Source organism: Talpa occidentalis, unplaced genomic scaffold, assembly GCF_014898055.3.
Source record: "Talpa occidentalis isolate TD23 unplaced genomic scaffold, MPIMG_talOcc4v2.1 talOcc4.8, whole genome shotgun sequence".
Lineage (NCBI taxonomy): Eukaryota > Metazoa > Chordata > Mammalia > Eulipotyphla > Talpidae > Talpa > Talpa occidentalis.
Window position 1 is genome coordinate 70,186,829 of NW_023605194.1, and position 13,951 is coordinate 70,200,779.

Here is a 13,951-nt window from a genome sequence, read left to right on the forward strand (position 1 = left end):
CCAACGCCTCTGCCAGAGCTGAGGGACAGCGGCCAGGACCACAACGTGGGGCTAAGGACCAGGAACTTGGAAACTTAGGAAACAGGGTCAAACAATACAAAACACAACACAACAAAACAAAAACAAACAGATAATTATAAACCAGAGACATCCTGCAGGTCAGGGAGAGGGAGAGGGAGCAGAGGGAGGGCGGGAGGAGCACAGGGGACTGAGGTGATGGTACACGGGTGCATTGGAGGAGAAAATAATTCTATGGGGACTACACTGGGAGGGGGGAAGCAAACATTATTTAAAAATGCACAATGATATTATATATATAAAAAGATATTATATATATATAAAGATATTGTGTATATATATATAAAGATATTATATATATAAAGAACCAGGGTCAAAGGAGGAGGGAAGCAGAGAATTTGTCCTGGGAATCAACAGAGGAGGGAGTTTCGATACTCAGCATTTTGCTTGTCACATAATTAGTGCTCAAGAAAAAACAACAATCAAACATTGATTGGCTAAATGACAGAAGGGATAACGGTGTCAAGTGCTGCTGAGGAGAGAGGCTATAAAGTGCCCACTGGACTCAGCATGGAGATGGGGTCAGTGTGTGTGCGGGTGCTGAGGAGTGAGAGCAAAACTGGGGTGGCATGCTGGCCAGGCGAAACGGACGACCAACTCTCCTCGTGAAGCAACTGGTGCTTGATTCTGCTCCCAGCTGGAGACAGGAAGAGCCTATGAGCTTCAGCCAGACCTCCGGGGGCTGATGCTAGACTCTGCAGCGCCCCCAGGCGCGACTGGCAGCAGGTGCCCCCAGGTGCAACTGGCAGCAGGTGCACCGCCCCCCCCGCCCCGCCCATGAGCTTCCAAGCGAGCACTCAGTAAAATGTCACCTAGGTGTGAGACGAGCCACACGAAGGCAGCAGAACACCATCAAAGGAGACACCCCAACCGAGCAGTAGGACCAGAAAGTCATTTTTCCTTACATGCTAGTGTTCTGTGACAGACATGTCTTTCTCGTCTCGTTAGAGAACAATGCAAAATCTATTTAACCAACGTGAGAAAGTGCAGCTTTTAAAGGAAGGATAAAGTTGCGGCTCCAGCTGTGGGGCTGATGTTGGTGCTCAATGGAGCAAGGTCTGTCCCCTCATGGTTTGCAGAAGGGACTAGAGAGGCGCTCCTGAGGGGAGCAGGAAAGGGAAGGGGTGCCACTGGGGATTAGCCTGGGATGAGCCATCCTGGGACTGGGGAGGAGACAAGGTGCCAGGGGGCATTAATGCAGTACTTGGCTGGTGGGAAATCAGGATGGCGAGGAAACACGAAGCTGATCACCTCGCTGCCATCCCAAGCCCAGCTAGGCTGTCTGCTCCCAGAGATTTGAGGCCACCCTAGGAACGAAGGAGGAAACTGACAAGAGGCCACTGCTGGCGCTTGGCTGTGGGGGCGTTGGTCACACACTCTGGTGGCCTGTGGCCGCTCTGGATGCTTGGTGGCTCTTGTGAGGGCCACTCCTCCGTCGCACACAGAAACCCAGCTCGGCCTGTGATTCCGCTCAGGTTCCCGGATTCGGGTATGCACGACTCCAGTCCAGTAGTTTCTGGAGTGTGGCCCCTGCACAAGCTTGCTTGCAGCCTTTCTCCTCGAGACCCAGCCGGCTGATCAGGAAAGAGTCACTTCAGGACAGCGGCCTGCCTTGAAGGCCAGCTTCCTGCTGAGTCTGACTGGGGGCCAGCATTCTGTTTGGTCCATGTGTGAGCGTATATGGGCTTCCTTTACTCCTGCTTGGAGGGGTTTAATTTACTCGAGGGGAAGCACCTGTCATCACTGTTTGGAAAAATGTCTGTTTAATGACAAACCTCCTGGATGTGACCCACATGACGATAAAGTTCCAGTGGAACCAGGCCTCACCGCATGCCCAGTTCACATGCACGCGGAACCAGACATTTGGCCCGCTCGGTGGAAGTGACTGTTCTCCAGGGCTTGCGCCCCTGTTCTCTGATTGGCTCAGCATCTCCAGGGCTTCCAATCCCCATTTGCTACCAGTCCGGCCACCTCCTGGCAATTTTCCCTTCACATCCTGCCCCAAGCCCATGGCATCTCCTCTGCCATCCTTGGTGCCCAAGTCCCAGTCCCTGCCTTGCCTGTTGCTCTGCTTGATAGGGAGTCTGCTCGGATCAACTGGCCTCGCCCACTTCCAGGCAGGGCTCCAAGCCTTCCCCAGGGCCTATCTTCTGCTCTCACCTGACCAGCAGGGACATGTGGGGTAAATGGACAAAGGTTCAGCCCTGGGGTCACAGCCTCAGTGGGGCTGTCAGATCAATGACCTGCCCCAGAGTGGTCAGAATATTAGTTATATCCAGGAGGGTTGTATAAATATGTGATGGGTTGAAAATTATGAAAGCCAATTTACTCACTGTTTGTGGAGGGGGTTACAGATGTGGAAAGGGAAGTCTGAAATAAATACTGTGACGTTGGATCAGAATTGGAGGTAGTGGTATGAACTCATGGTTTTTGATCAATATGGAAGTAGACAAAGCTCTGTGTGTGTGTGTGTGTGTGTGTGAGCTCTGTCCTCCAAGAGGACAGGGGTATAGTAGCGGTGATTTAAACTCCAAAGAATACACTCGATACCAAGAGTTTGGTGTGTGAATCCATTGAAATCAAGGCTCCTTGGAGAAATGGCTGGATCCAGGGCAAGAGCAGGGGCGTATAAGATGACCCTTGAGCCTGTCACCAAAAGGGACAAAGTGCTCTGAGAATGATGGGGACACAAAAACACACTGAAGGTAACTTGAAGGGATTCCTGCTGGCCCAATGTGGCATAATTCGTAGATAAAAAAAAAAAATAGTAATAGATTACAAGCTACTGAATAAAATAGGCACCCATAAAACTGACTTTAGGCAAAAATTAACTCTCTGTAGGGTTTATAAGGTATGTAGAAATAATAAAATGTTTTACAACAATAACACAGAAGTTAGCAAGGAGGTAAGTGTAGGTATATTATTGTACAATTCTATTTTACACATGAAGTAATATAACACTGTAATATTATTTCAAGATATGCCTGTGGTAAGTTATAAATATATAGTATAATTTCTAGAGTGAGCACTGAGACAAAAACCCAGAGAGGCAAAAGCACCGGTGGCTAAGATAAAATGGAGCATTACAATTTTTTGCAGGAAAGGAGGCAAAAAGGAACGCAGAAGAGCTAGGAGGAATTGAAATAGCAAGATGTGGACTTAAAATCAACTGTATCAATAATTACACTAAATGTACATGGTCTAAACATTTCCTTTAAGGGCAACCTGGATAAGTAGGCTGGTCTAGAAGACCTCACCAGGAAGGTGACAGTTGAGCAAATACTTGAAGAGGGAGCAAGACATGCAGAGGAGGGTCAGAACATTCCAGAGAGAGGGAGCAGGTATTAGCAAGGCAGATATGGACTATTTTAGAAAGGAGATTAGCAGCAACTGTTCAGAGATGAGGCTCCTGGTATCTGAAGAACAGAAATATCCACGGGTATTCCTAGGCTGGACACTGGGGTGTTGTCATGGCTTTGCAGAAACATCCCATAGAGCACTGTTGGTTCTGATTCTCAACTGGACCTTAACTGGGCTCATTTATTCTCTATTCTCCAGCGCCAGCCCCATTTGGAAAGGTATCCAGTCAAGCCAGCAAAGTGGTAACAGTAGTCACAGAGCTTGGGAATTGGAAGCTACCCCAACAGTCTTCTCCAACCTCAACCCACAGCATGGCTGACAGATGATGAGCTGGGGTCACAGCCAGTGGGAATGCTTTCACACCTCCCAGGGAAGACTCACCATCTGAAGGAAATCTCTAGTGGAAAGTTGTTTTTCTGCTTTGGGCTTACACCTGCCTCATGTACTTGAACTTTTTCTGCATGTAAATGACCCGGTGAACATCCTAGCACAGCCAGTGAAAAAGACACAAAGTGGTAGTGTTACAGGGCAGCCCCGATATAAAACGGGTTGCCTGACTGTGGGTCCTCACCAGCGCAGCCATGTTTGGGTCAAAAACACACCCACAAGAGCGAGCTGTACGCCAAGGGGAAAAAAAGACTTTTCAGGACTCGAGACAAAGATTACACTGCGAGTCCTGCAGACCTAGTGCGCTTATGGTGACCAACGCAAGGAAAGTTTTTGGGCTGGTCAACCGCGGGTGTAACTTGGAAACCATGTTGGGCGCCAAACTGTTACAAGGTAGCCCTAATATATAACGGGTTGCCTGACTGTGGGTCCTCACCTGTGTGCTTAAAAAGGACTTATTAATACTATACTGCAGGCACATACAAAAGGTTAATAAAAGGTTTATTTACAAGGGAAGGGGAAATGAGAAAATGTACAACTCAGGGAGAAAAGAGGGAAATAAAGTCTTAAATGCATCCTACACTTTCCGCTGCCCTGGAATCCCAATGGCACTCTGAGAGCTGGCCATGAGCCAGGAGTCGTGAAGCCAAGGGGAGAGAGAGAGACTCCAAGGCCCATGTGTCTGGTTTTTATACCAAACCTGGCTGCTGAACTCCACCCTCAGGTCCCAGCAACCTTCCCTTTGGTGGTGATGGGATTTGTCTTTCCCAATGTCTTGATTGTTTTGGTCTGGAGTGGGGGTGGAGTCCACAAAGCCTGTATGGAATTAGCTCAGGACATCCTTTCCCCCTAACAGTAGAGTGTCAACTTGACCGTGTTTTTTGGCTTTCATCACCTTCACAGGTTTCAAAATGTAAACCCTTGGTCTTTGCTAAACCCAGTATCTCTGTCAAGAGGCTTCCTGGACTTATGAAGGGAAAATAAACCGAGTGGACATTTGTTTCCCATCAGAGAGAGCAAAGTGCTCATGGAAGCCAGCGGGGCTATTTCTGTCTATGGGTTGTAAGTGGTGGCCAAGAATGCACCAAAGTGTTTGCTGAGATCAAGGCCAGAGATGGGGGTTGGTAGCGATGGCTGCAGGTATAGGAGAACAGGATGAGGAATGGGGGAGCTTGAGATGGTCCTTCCTGGACACGTAGAAGCAGCAGGCGCTTTCTCCCAACCCAGAGGCCTTTGAGTGGACAGTCAATAATTTTTTGGGACAGAGTGTAAACCAGGACTCACCCAGGTAACTGGCACCTATGACCAGGCTACTGATAAGAGTGGGCTCCAAGGAAGATTCTTAAGTGAGAAAAGCCAGGCTCAGGACCCTACCGCTTGATGCCACTTGTGTGTTTTTAAAGAAAGGAGCCACCGTCAACGTCCACAGATGCAAATGCTCTTTCTACAAAAATGTCTAGGCCCAGACCTGGGGAGGAGAACCCCACCACATGAGGTGGACAGTTTACAGTCCACACTGGAGACTTCAAGCCCTTTTGTAATAAAATGCCATGCTGACTGGGGCTATAGATGACTTCCCTGATAAAACGCAAATTCAAATAAAGTCAGAGATGGACAGATACATTCTGATTAGGAATTTGCTCCTCATCTTCCTTGGGGCCACAGGTTGGCTTCCTAACCAAGCTACTTCATGTCCTTACACTAGCCGATCTTAGTCTCAATGGTTCCAAGAGGTGATGGAAAAACAAAACATAGTTGATAAACAGACACCCCAGTGTCCCCTGTGGAAAAAGGCCCTTGAGCCTTCCAGTCGGGACAATTATAAAAGCAGAGGTGAAAGTTTACAGAGAAGTGTCACTACAGCTGCGACTCAGCTTAGATGGGAGGCCGAGGGATCTCAGCAAGGTCCTTGCCGGGCAGGCCTTCTCCCTCTGGCTCCTTTTCTCCTTTTTGCGCTGAAGGAGCACATTTGTACGTGTTCTTCCTTTAGATGATTAGTTCCTTCCAAGCAAGGAAGGTTAACTTTAGGTCATCTGTCCACCCACTTCCTGAGAAAAGGTCACTTCCTCGGCACTCATGATGGGCCCAGCCTGAGATGCGGTCGTCTCCTCAGGGGACATGTTTGTCTGAAGACCTGTTGATTTCTAAGGACTTTCCCCCCTGGAACTTCTTTCAGGGAAAAGGAACTGAAATAATCAGTTCAAAAGATTGCGAGGGTGGAGGTCGTTTGTTTCCTAGAACCACTCTTAATAAAATGGATCTGTCCAGCTAATCCTCTTCCTGCCCTGGCCCAGTCCTGGAGATCACAAGACTTTGGGGACCTCCACGAACAGGAGGCTGGGAAGACTCTGGGCTGGGCTGGAAGCGCTGGCAGAAGGGTGGGACAGGGCCTGTCATTACTGGTGCTTGAGAGCTCCACATAGCTGGGGCCTCTCCTCCCCATGGGAGCGCCTCTCAGCTGGAGTGCCCCTCTCATGGCTCCCCCAAACTCTCTCCTCATGCCCTACACAAATACTAGCCATCTTTTCAGGGTATTCTCGCCTTACCCTTTTCATGAAGATCTCCCGAGCACTTAGGTTTGCTATGAAGATTCTGGATTTTTAAATCATTTCAGAGCAATGTGCACATGACTATCCTTGATGACAATGAAATCACTGACTCTGGGGAGAGGCCTCAGGCTTAGCCCAGGGGCAGGCCAAGGTGGAGGACTGGATTCTCCAGGCTACTTTTCCAAACTGAGGCCTAGGGCCGCAGAGGGTGCAGATGGCCAGAGGCCATGTAGCCCAGGGCAGCGTGGAGCCAGCCAGCACTAGCACTGGCAGGAGGTGGCAGCAGGCTGCAGTTTGCAAATCAAATTCCACACTGTTTTGCCTCAAATACAAAGGAGTCACTTTCCAAGAGGAAGTCAGGTCTTCCTGCTGTTTACCTGATGCTGCAAAACCAGTCTTGGGAGCTTTCTCTCCCAAGGGCGTGGACTCAGGACAGAGCCTAGTGGGGGTTTAATCAAGGCCTTCTGGCCTTCACAGCCCAGACCCAGCCAGGGGACTCCATTTCCAGCCATTGTGGTACCTCGAGAATCTAGGCTTGAGCCAGAGAATCACAAAATGTTGGGAGGCAGATGGGATGAAGGAGAGCACCAACGTGCTCTGACAGGGCAGGTGAGGCTGGAGAGGTCTCACCTCCCAGGTGTGAGAGTGGTTCCCAGACACTAATCCTGGCATTTGTCAGGCTTCCAAAAACGAAGACAGTAGGACAAAGTAGTGAATTAAAAACAAACAAACAAAACACAAAACACCAAAACCTGCATAGATGTGAAAAGCGTGCCCTGCCTCATGATGGCAGGTCTGGCCTCGTTTCCAGGGTTAAAATGCCCTTTTGGTAACCGTGCTCACGACAGGAAAGCAGTGCCGGTGTTTGATGTTCCCAAGTTTGGAGGCTGCGAGTTAGGAAGCTGAGCCCTGGCCAGTCAGGGGGAGCCACCATAGCCCCTGGCATGCGAGGTTTGCTTGCAGGTCCTGCAGACATGGCTTGGGGTGAACGACTTTGCATGCAAACCTTTACATTTTCACATACAGCTTGGGCTGGTCAGAGGTGCTGTCAGCCATAAGAAGGAAGCGCTCTGGGTGGTGATTCACACCGAGGGCTTGTTAGCTGCCAGGCAGGGCAAGCTTGTGGCCTGGTGCTCGCGCCCTGTTAAGGCTCCATTCTATCTGTGGCCTGTTGGGACGCCTGCCACCAGCGCATCACAAGTGCCTCCTGGGGGTCCTTTCCAGCTGCCTGCAGGGCCACCTCCCCCAAGCTTCTGGGAGAGGACCCTCCTCAGCTTCGGTTTCTGGGGCCCAGGGCTCCCTTGGTTTCAGGCAGGTTAACCCGTGTCGGGTCTTCTCAGGGCTGATCTTCCTCTGTGTCTCTTCACAGGACGCTCTTTTTAGCAGGAAGCCGGTCACACCACATGGGGGTCCAGACACACTGCCCCTTAGCTGGACTTCAAGGACAACGGGCCCATCTTCAAACAAGGCCAAGTCATGAGTCCTGGGGTTTAGGACTTCAGCAAATCTTTCTTGGGGGGAGCAATTCAACCCATAACAAAGACCGTCCAGGTACATCTTATGTTGCTTTTTCCCACTTGCTCTTTTTATTGAGAACTTCAGGACACTGCAGATTTCAGTAGACTGCTTCTCACCTCATCCCGCCCACACCCTCAAATGCCAGTCACCTCTACCTCCTACCCAGCAGCACCCACTTCCTGCCTTCACCCCCTCCCCTCTGGAGCCACTATTCTGTTTTGAGAGTCTAAGGGTTTATTTTTCTTTTGTATGTTTGGTTCTTTTATTGCTTTTTAAGTAGCCTTTTAAAGTCACATGGGCTGCCTGACATTAGGGAAAGCAAACTGCGTTCCCTGGGCCTTTCCAAGAGGACCAGTTGTGAGGCAGGAGCCCAGGGCAGTGGGGCAGGGCTGGGGAGGGGAGCCAGGCAGCTGGTGAATGCGCTCTCTGGCTCCAGAACACTCAGCACAGAGAAGCTTGAAAGCAAATTCCTGGGCCTCCCTGGTGGCGGTGGCGCAGCGGTTGAGCGCTGGGCTGCGAAGCTGCCCGCAGTCTCTGCAGCACCATTTCAATCCCCGCCACTGGCGAGGGTCCCACATGGGGCGCAGACCTCTCCTGCCGCCCGCTGCTCCCCTCAGCAGTGTGCTTCGGTCCTTCTGCCTGTTCTGCTCCCCGCTCTGACTCTGGTGAATTCTCTCACCCTCCCGCGCTGCTGACTGTACCCAGTGCACGTATAAATAAATAAATCTTAAAAAAAAAAAAAAGAAGAAGAAGAAAGCAAATTCCCTCCCGATGGACTTGCTACTCCGAGTGCTTGGAGCTCCCCAGGGAGAGCATTCTGCTGGCCCAGGAAGGCTGAGGAAGCCCCACTGGGCAGTCAGCAAGGCAGGCCTGGAGTCATATTTATTCATGGAGACTGGCATAGCTGGGCTGGTGATAGGCAGCAGGTAGTGGTCCTGGCGCCGGGGTGCAGCAATCTCTTCCCAGCCGCAGCCCTCTGCTTCCTTCCAGGAAAATTGATTGATTGGTTTTTCATTCTGACTCAAAGGCTAGAGGCCCAAGTGGGGCCTAAGCAGGACCCGGCCCTGCGGGAATTCTGCTCCCATCTTGGGAAGGACTCACTCCATGAAGTACGTGGGCCCTGAAACATATTGCTTGAGGAGGACAGGGCTGTGGTGGCCACCCGGCCCTCGGGACGCCTATCTTTGTGGGGCCTCCCCCATTAAAAATACTTAAAAGGTGGGTACAATCCAGGCTGGGTTTATTACTATGTATCCATTAATATGATGTTCTTTTTGTCTTTCTGGCTTTAGAAGAAATTGAAATTAGAACGTTGCCGCCGGTCCCTCAAATATTATGGGCCCTCAGCACTGTCTGTGGTAGCAATGGATACGTGACCCGTATCCATTTTTGAGGCCATTTTTGAGCCTGTAAGCGCATGCGTTGCATGTGTGAGCATTAGATCTAGGACATGATTTGCAATCAATCCTGTTATGGACTCGGATATGATTGAGGCGACCGCAGAAATCCAGGTGAGCTGAAGGAATAAGGTTTAAGGAACTAGGCCCCTCTTTTGATAGTTACCTGCACCCTTTCCTTCTACCGACCCGGATGAATGTCCAGCTGCGATGTGTGTCCACCTTGTCAGAGGCCCGTTATCCAGCTTCTGGATCTTGATGCCTTGGCCCTCTGGAGGCAGTGCGGGTATGCAAACAGGTGACGAGGAGGGACACGACCTGGACTGGGACTGACCTGGACTTCCCATCTGTACCGGGCCCGGGCCTGGCTGGCATTATCGCACAGCAACACACATCCTTCTGCTGGGGACTCCCCAAAACATTTGTCAGTGGGAGCAGAACTATTTGTAGTTTTAAGCACAAAACATTTCATCTTCCCACTAACCTTGCACTCAGCTGCCTTCTCTATCGAGGAGAGTTGTGTCCATTTTCCGAAGTCCAGGAAGCATCTGTTGAGTCATTTTAGCCGGAGGGGCTGGCAGACTCGCGGTAAAGTGCCAGGTGGTACATATTTTAAGCTTTGCAGGTGTCGGGTGCAAAAGAGAGCAGCATCCTGTTACCCCTCTGGGTTTTTCTTGGGCTGGACACGTCATCAAAATAGCATCAACTGGGTTAGCAAAGGGAAAACAGTCAATTTAATCATATCCATACAGAGAACTCACAGGGTGTAAGTTCTATTTTTTTTTTTTTTATAGAGGCATGTTTTATTTATTTATTTGTTTGTTTTTTGTTTATAAAAGCACTGGGTACAGTCAGAAGCGCAGGAGGGTGAGAGAATTCACCAGAGCCAGAGCGGGGAGCAGAGCAGGCAGAAGGACCGAAGCACACTGCTGAGGGGAGCAGCGGGCGCTACAGGAGAGGTCTGCGCGCCATGTGGGACCCTCCTCCGGTGGCCGGGGAGCAGCCGGGGATGGAACCGGCGCTGCAGAGGCCACGGGCAGCTTCGCAACCCAGCGCTCAACCGCTGCGCCACTGGGGAGGCCAGGGTGTAAGTTCTAAGAACAATGGAGTAGAATAGGAATAGTCTGTGTTTTGAGACCTGGAGTATGGAAGACAGAGGGGGAGACTTCATGTGACAGACACGGAGGGGGTGACCTCATCCAACACTCATGAAAGTAAAGATGAGATTTGCAGAGAGGACACATTCACTGATCAACTTGGACCTGGGTGCTTCTAGGTTATTAAAGGGTGGTCAGTGGCCGCCTGGACTAGGAAAAGGGCCAAAAAGCTCAGGATTTCTACTTCGACTAGGGGAGAGGGGAAGGACTTAGGCAAGTACAAAAGCTACTCCTAGCCTTCAAGGGCTTCCCTGCTCTCACCCCAAAATCACCTGCATTCTTTAAGTAACGGGGACAGACCTCCTGAGGCCATGACTGACCGCCAGTCTCCATACCAAGATGACAAAGTCCTACTGAGGAAACACACCTGGGCTATGCCAGTAAGTAAAATTTTCCACAAAATGAAACATGCAATCTGAGTGCTGATAAACTGTGGCGGCACCCCAAAGCCACACTTCCCCTGGTCACCTCCTCCCAAGTCCTCTGCTACACAGACTCTGGGGGTGGAAGGGCAGCTCCCTTACACAATGAGGTATCAGCCAACCCCGGCAAGTAGACAGTGCCTGTGCTCTGGGACTCAGCTTCCTGGATGTCCCCTTGGGGAACTCTGCTGCCCTGGTGGAAGAAGCCCAGGCTCAACTGCTGGAGAGAGGCCGAGAATGAGATGCCACAGGGAGAGGGTGCCAGAGGGCCTTGGGGCTCCAGCCTCCTTGTAGTGTGTCAGACCCTCTTGGGTGGTCCCCTCACCATGGAGCCCGGATGCAGCCCATCCAGCCAGCCAGCCTGCAGCCAGCGGAGCCGCCCTACCGATGGGCCCAGGCTAGAGTCGTGAGCAAAGAAGTAGTTGTTTGAAGTCACTAAGCCGTGGCTGTGGTTCGCAACGCAACGCTGGATACTGACAAACACACTAATTACAATGTGGACTTGTGCGCGCACGTACACGGAATCCAGCTGAGAAGCCACGTGACGGTGCCTGCAGATCAAAGACTCACACCAGCAAACGATGCCCAAAGAGGAGAGCAGGCCAGGTGGAATGAAACCATCACGGATGTGGTCAGCCCGAGCGCAGGCAGGATTTGCGCGTGTGAAAAGGAGAAAGCTGAGCAAGGGCTCGCCTGCCAGTCTCTTGGGCCCACTTGTCTTGACAGAAGACTCTGCGGGCTGCACACCCCCTGCTGACTGACAGGCGATGGGCCTCCAGGACCAGGGACGTCTGCAGCATCCTGGCATGTGGCTGCGACACCCCCACTCCTCTCAGAACACACATGGAGGTGGACCTGCTCCACAGGCTCCGAGCCAGCCTTGATGGGAAGACTATTATTATCACTTTGGGGAGCATCTCAGTCCAGATCATTGGGTCGCTGGCAGGAGCTTCGCTATAGGAGGAATGGGCAGGGACAGCTGGGCCCGGACTTTTCACTTTATAAACTGGCCAAGTGCTGAGGCTCAGGGTCCTCTTATCTACCCTAGCCTCTCTTGTTTACTGACATGGTCTGTTTCTCCTTTCTCCACTATCTCATCTTCTCCATTTCTGCTTTTTGTTTCCCTGATGGCAACACTGTCGGCTAATCCAGCACTGAGAATAACCACATAAGACTGCTACTGACTGTCCATGCTCCTGCAATCCCCACCAGAGTGTGAGATGCCCGCAGCAAAGATTGCTTCTGTTCAGCGCTGTGTCCTCAGTGCTGGCATAGTGGCCGGGGGCACAGAATGGGATGAGTGAAAGTGCAATGACCTAGAGACCCAGGAACACGCCGGTCACAAGCCCAGGCAGAGTTGAAAATGATTGGCCCAACTCTCCCCCACATTCTGTGCTGACCACCATGCTCGTACATAGTCCACATAATACGTGTTAACATACTTCCATGTGTTCCAGATATTACTTATACTTGAATGAGTTCCATGTGATTCCTCTCCACCCCTGCTCATAAAATGTGCACACAACATGGGGATCAAGACCATGACCCTAGAGTCAGAGTCTTATGCTCTACCCACAGAGCTAGCAGGGCGACACATTCCAAGGGGCTTGCTGAGTCTCTAAGTAAAGATGAGTGAATTCACAATTGAAGAGGCATTTTCCCCCAAGATGTTAAAATGTCCATATTACCCAAGATAATTTACAGATTCAATGTAATCACTATCAAAATTTCAATGGCATTTTTCAAAGAAATAGGAAAAAAACCCTGAAATTTGTACATAACCACAAAAGATCCTGACTAGCAAAAGGAATGTTGAGAAAGAACAATGCTGGTAGCATTACATGTCCTAACATTAAACTATATGACAAAGGTATAGTAATCCAAACAGTATGGTACTGTCATAAAACCACACAATAGACCAATGGAACAGAATAGAAAGCCTAGAAGTAAACTCGCACCTTTATGGTTAACTAGTGCACCACAAGAGCCTAGAATATACAATGGAAAAATAGCCACTTCAATCAGTGATGTTGGGAAAACTGAAAAGCCACATGCAAAACAATGATGCTAGACCACTATCTTACACCATACACAAAAAATTTACTCAAAATGGATGAAAGACTCAACTCAAAAGTGAGACATGAAGCCATATTCCTCCTAGAAGACATGGGAGCTCCTCATGGAGCTTGGTCTTGGCAATGACTTTTTTGGATTTCACACTAAAAGCAAACATGACGACAATAAAAAACATTTGGGGCTACAACAAACTAAAAAGCAGGAGAAGGAGCAGACCATGGTCATCCTGGCCCAGAGGTGACTTTTGCTCTCCCAGGACGGAGTTCCAGGCATGGTAAAGTCAGGACAGGAAGAGGCCTACAGGTGAGTGAAAGGGGGTAAGATAGTGGGAGAAAGAGGACAAGGAACAGGAGTGAGCACGTGGGGATATGCAGAGTAGAGTCAGAATAGGGCCTGGAGGTACTTAAAAGCTGGTTCTGCCTGCAGTGATTATGGGACCTTAGAGCAAACACCCCTGTAACCAACCAACCAGATCAGGAAATCTTTGTGTTCTTTCCCAGATGTCTTCTAAGTAGTCACCTTTGGCCTTTTGCCCCTGTGGATATGTCCTGCAACCTTAGTTCAATATGACCTGTTTTTCCAACTCTCGCTGTGCATGGCATCACACTGCTGCATTCCTCTGCTGCTTTTGCTTGACATTCTGGTCTCTTCCCCTGTCCTTTGGAACCAGGTCATTCCTTTCATTTCAGGTTGCATAGTGTTTTGAGTGTCTTGGGTTATCCATCCTACAGTGGATGGACACTGTCTATCTCAGCCTGTGGCTAGTGTAAACTCTGCTGATCTGGACCTGTACCCATGCCCAGGTCCCTCCAGTGTTCCTGGGGGCCAGGGTGGCCTTTTAGAGTCCGAGATGCTTCCAGATCTCCAATCTGTATGGGCCAGACGTTCCTCCTATGCCTTTATTCTTGCTTCTCTAACTTTAGATCATGTTTGTCATTCTTGTGTTCCTGTAAGCGTATCAGTGCTATCCCTAACATCTAGCCCTGCATACCACAGGGCAGGCATAT